Genomic DNA, 5910 nt, shown 5'->3' with positions numbered 1-5910 from the left:
TTTTTTTTTTTTTTTTTTTTTTTTTTTTTTTGCCGAGTCTCTGTCTGGTTTAGGAATCAAAGGAATACTGGCTTCATAGAATGAGTCTGGAAGTTTTCCTTCCCTTTCTATTTTTTGGAACAGCTTGAGAAGAATAGGTATTATCTCTGCTTTAAAAGTCTGGTAGAATTCCCCAGGGAAGCCATCTGGTCCTGGACTCTTATTTGTTGGGAGATTTTTGATAACTGATTCAATTTCTTCACTGTTTATGGGTCTGTTCAAGTTTTCTATTTCTTCCTGTTTGAGTTTTGGAAGTGTGTGGGTGCTTAGGAATTTGTCCATTTCTTCCAGGCTGTTCAGTTTGTTGGCATATAATCTTTCATACTATTCCCTGATAATTGTTTGTATTTCTGAGGGATTGGTTGTAATAATTCCATTTTAATTCATGATTTTATCGATTTGGGTCATCTCCCTTTTCTTTTTGAGAAGCCTGGCTAGAGGTTCATCAATTTTGTTTATTTAAAAAAAAAACAAAAAAAAAACTCTGGGTTTCATTGATCTGCTCTACGTTTTTTTTTTTTTTTTTTTTAGATTCTATATTGTTTATTTCTGCTCTGATCTTTATTATTTGTCTTCTTCTACTGGGTTTGGGGTGTCTTTGCTGTTCTGCTTCTATTTCCTTTAGGTGTGCTGTTAGATTTTGTATTTGGGATTTTTCTTGTTTCTTGAGATAGGCCTGGATTGCAATGTATTTTCCTCTCAGGACTGCCTTTGCTGCATCCCAAAGCATTTGGATTGTTGTATTTTCATCTTCATTTGTTTCCATATATATTTTTTAAATTTCTTCTCTAATTGTCTGGTTAACCCATTCATTCTTTAGTAGTCACTCATCCATCTTCTGTAATTTTCTGGCAATATTAGGCCAACTTCTAGTGACAAAATTCATCTTCAGGAGACCCTGCCCCACTGGAGCCTCCAGATCTAGACCTGAATATTTCCTCATTTGATCCATAAGTCTCTGTAAGAAAGCAGTTGGAGTTTCCTCCTTCTCCTGCCATATCTCAAAAGCCTTGGTGGCATTCTCATATCTTAGAGATGATTCCCTGATCCCTTTGATTATTAGCTGTTTTAAATCCTGCATCCTAACCCTGACCCCAGGATCATTATTGTCCCAATCAAGGTCTACACTGGGAAACTTCTGTTCGGCTGGCTGAACACTCTGGCTGGGTGGGTGTTCCTTCTCCCAAATAGGCATTGCAGCCCTCCTGATCATTCCCCTTCCCTCTCCAGTAAATAGAATATTCATGATAGACATCAACTCAGCCCAAGAATAAATATTAGGTCCCCAAAACTGATCGTCCTGGTCTGCCAAACCCAATAGATCTTCCAACAGTGGTTTTATTTCCTTCTTGAAATTCTTCACCTCTGTACTGCTGCAGGGGAAGCATTGACAAAGCCAATTTCTCCCTGTCCCAATGGGACCTCCCTAGATGGGAATAACTTAGAACCCTTTCCCAAGCCTGTGGAGAGAAGAGGGAAGTTCTCTATGTTTTTCACGTTGTTCCAGTTCCCTCATGAGATTTGGATTCAAACCAGTAGACCAAAAGCATCCTCCCAGCACTGTGCCTTTAGCTCCAGCGGACTATCTGGGGAAATCCAAAGAGATCCCACATCTTTCTGGGTGTCTCTTCCCTTACCCCTAGGCCTGGAATTTTTGTTCCCCATCCTCAACCAAGCTAGTTACTGCTCCTGAGTTTCCCTGGGCACTCAATTCCCATTAATGGAGGTTTCTGGCACTCTCCAGAACCCATTTTATCTGTCTCTACCAGTTTCCCTTGTGGGAGAATGGAACTGTGAATCAAGTCTCTGAATTCACTTCCTATCATCTCAGTCACACATACTCAGCCTCTGAGGATTTCCCAACCCCCAAGGCAGTACTTATAGTTCAATTTTCCTACCTTGGCCCTTGCATGGAGTTACCAGGTCGCCACGGTGCCTGTCTTTTGCCCTTTCCCCACCATCACTTCTTCTGTCTCCAAAGGTAAAAAGTCTCCAGCTCCATGGATACTGCAGGGGGAAGGGGCCCTCCCATGGAAAGGCCACCCAAAGTGGGGTGGGACATGTCTCCCCTCTAACAGGAGGACCTAGACCCATGAGTCCAGGTGAACCTCAGATGAGTCCCCAAATTTGTTAGAAATAAGCCCATCAACCCAATCAAAGAGGGATGCAGAGACTTGGAGCACAGTGAAGTGAGGCTTTAATCAAAGTTCTTGCAAGAGTGGGTGTCTGACAGGCACACTCAGGGAAGTTACAGCAGACAATTTATTTCCTATCTTGCAAGTTCATCCCCTGATTCCTCATTGGCTGAGCATTATAGAGGTTGCAGCCTTACCTGGACACTGCCTATGCCCATGTAACACAAAAAGTAGTCTGGTTGGAACAAATATACATTCCCTGAGGTAAAGCAGAGACTTTCAGTCCCTCTTCTCTTTGTTATTTGGTGTACAATCATTGCAAAGCCCATGAAATGGAGAGGGGAAGAAGAACCAGGAAGGGTAGTGTCTAAGGGTTTGGAACTCCATTGTTGCGAGGGGGAGGTTCGTACATATTTCCAATAGGTTGTAAACCTATTGTTAACTAGACATCACAGCTTTTATTTGGTATTTCTGAAAATGAGTCACCTCCCTTACTTCTCACATACCTAAAATACATTTACAGAACATTCTATCCAACAGCAGCAGAATACATATTCTTCTCAAGTGCACATGGCATAGTCCCGGGATAGACTGTATATTGTGTCATGAAACAAGTCTTAATCAAATTAGGAAGATTGTAATCATATCAAGCATCTTTTCCAACCACAATTGTATGAAACTAGAAATCAATTACAAGAGGAAAACTCACAAATATGTAGAAACTAAACAGCATGCTACTGAACACCCAGTAGGTCTAGGAAGGAATAAAAAAAGAAATCAAAAAATATCTTCAGACCAAAAAAAAAAAAAAAAAAAAAAAGGAAACACTAAAACTTATGGGACTTAGCAAAAGCTATTCTGAAAGGGAAGTTTATAATGATAAATGTCTACATTAAGAAAAAAGAAAGATCACAAATAAACAACCTAACTTGATACCTCAGTTAACTAGAAAAAGAACAAGCTAGGCCCAAAGTTAGTAGAAGAAAGATGATAACAAATATCAAAGCAGAAATAAATAGAAATAAAAAGATCAATTAAGAGCTGTTTTTTTAAAGGATAAAATTGACAAAACTTTAGATAAAAGAAAAAGAGGATTCAAATAAATAAAATTATAAATGAAAGGAAAGGTATTACAACTCATACCAAAGGATCACAAGAGACTACTATGAGTAACTATATGCCAACAAATTGGGCAACATATAAGTGGATAAATTATTAGAAACAATCTACAAATACTGAATCATGACGAAATAGATAATCTGAACAGGTCAATTATTAGTAAAGAGATAAAATCAGCAATCAAAAACATCCCAGGAAAGAAATGTCCAGGACCTTATGACATCATTAATTCTTCTCAAACTCCAAAAATAGAAGAGGAAGGAACACTTCCAGACTCATTTTATAAAGTCAGCATTACCTTGATACCAAAGCCATACAAGGACACTAACAAGAAAATATAATTAGAGGCTAGTATCTCTGTTCAAAACAAATGTAAAAATCCTCAACAAAATGTTATCAAATTGAATCCAACAGCACATTAAAAAAGATTGTATACAATGATCAAGTGGAATTTATCCATGGATGCAAAGATGTTTCAATATATGCAAATCAGTAAGTGTGATACACCACATTAACAAAGAATAAAAACATGATAATTTCAATAGATGCAGAAAGAATTTTTGACAAAATCCGACATTCTTTTGTAATGAAAACTCTCAACAAATTATGTATACTAGAAATGTATCTCAACATATTAAAGGACATATATGACAAGGCCACATGTAACATCATACTCAATGGTGGAAAGCTGAAAGCTTTTCCTCTGAGATCAGAGTGCCCAATCTCACCAGTATTTTCAACATAGTATTGAAAGTCGTAGCCATAATAATTAGGCAAAATAAATAGATACATGAAAATAAACAAGGCATCCAAATCAGAAAGGAAGAAATAAAATTATCTATTTTTGCAGGTGACATATTATATATAGAAAACCCTAAAACTCCACCAAAACTTTGTGAGAACTACTCTATGAATTCAGTAAAGTTGAAGGATACAAAATCAGTATACAAAAATCAGTTGCATTTCTATATAGTAGCAACAAACAATAGGATAGAGAAAGTGAAATAATCTCATTTGCAATTGTATCAAAAAGAATAAAATACTTAGGAATTAATCAAGCGTCTCCAGATTCAGAACATATCTATCAAAATTCCAATGTTATTCACAGAAATAGAAAAAAAATCCTAAAATTTGTATGGAACTACAAAAAAAAAAAAACCCTACATAGTCAAAACAATCTTGAGAATGAAGAATAAACCTGGAGGCATCACAATGCCTGATTTCAAATTATTTTATGAAACTGTAGTACTAAAAACAGTATGCTGTTGTCATAAAAACAGACATATAGATTAATGGAGTAGAGAGCCCAGAAATCAACCCACACATATGTGGCCAATTAATTTACAACAGGACCCAAGAACATACAATGGGGAAAGGATAGTCTCTTTAATAAATGGTGTTGGTAAACTGGATAGTCCCATGCAAAAAAAAAAAAAAAAGAAAAAGAAAAAAAAGAAAAAGAAAGAAAGAAAGAAAGAAAGAAAGAAAGAAAGAAAGAAAGAAAGAAACTGGACCCATCTTACACTATAAACAAAAATCTCAAGTGGATGAAAGACTTAAATCTAATACCTGAAGTTAAAATACACTTATAAGAAAACATATGGGGTCAATTCTTTGACATTGGTTTTAGCAATGATGTTTTTTTTTTTTTAATTTGACACCAAAAGTGAAGGCCACAAATGCAAAAATAAGTGGGAGTACATCAAAGTAAAAAGCTTCTGCTTAGCAAAAGAAACTGTCAATAAAATGAAAATGCAACCAATGGAATGAGAAATAATATTTGCAAACTACTTGATAAAGGGTTAATATCCAAAATATAAGGAACTCCTACAACTGAATAGAAATCAAATAAATAACTCCCCAAAAATTGGGCAAAAGATTGGAATAGACATTTTTTCAAAGAAGACATACAAATGGCTAGAGTGTGTACATGAAAAGGTGCCCAACATCACAAATTATCAGGGAAATAAAAGACAAAACCACAATGTGATATAACCTCAGACCTGTTAGGATGGCTATTATCAAAGAGACAACAGATCAGAAACTCTAGTGAGAATGTAGATAAAAGAGAAATCTTGCACAGTGTTGGTGGGAATTTAAATTGGAACAGTCACTATGGAAAACACTATGGAGATTCCTCAAGAACTACCCTATGATCCAGCAATCCTACTTCTAGGTATACATCCATAGGAAATAAAACCAAGTATCTTAAAGAGGTATCTGTACTCCCGTGTTCATTGCAGCCATGGCCAATGTATAGAAACAACCTAAGTGTCTGTCTGTGGATGAATGGATCAAGCAAATGTGGGATCATGTATATATACAATGGAGTATTATTCAGCCTTAAAAAGGAGGAAATCTTGCCATTTGTGACACCATGGTTGACCCTGGAGGGCATTATGCTAAGTGAAATAAGCCAGACAGAGAAAAACAAACACTACATGGTGTTACTTATGTGTGGAATTTTTGAAAATAGAAAAGAAAAAGAAAAAAGAAATTATAACTCATAGAAACAGAATATAAAAGTTGGCTTTGGGTAGGGGAAATAGGGAGAGTTTGGTAAGAGGGTACACACTTTCATTTATAAGATCAATAAGGTCTAAAGATCTAATGTATA

This window comes from Panthera uncia, chromosome X, assembly GCF_023721935.1.
Source record: "Panthera uncia isolate 11264 chromosome X, Puncia_PCG_1.0, whole genome shotgun sequence".
Taxonomy (NCBI): domain Eukaryota; kingdom Metazoa; phylum Chordata; class Mammalia; order Carnivora; family Felidae; genus Panthera; species Panthera uncia.
This window is presented reverse-complemented; position numbering follows the sequence as displayed.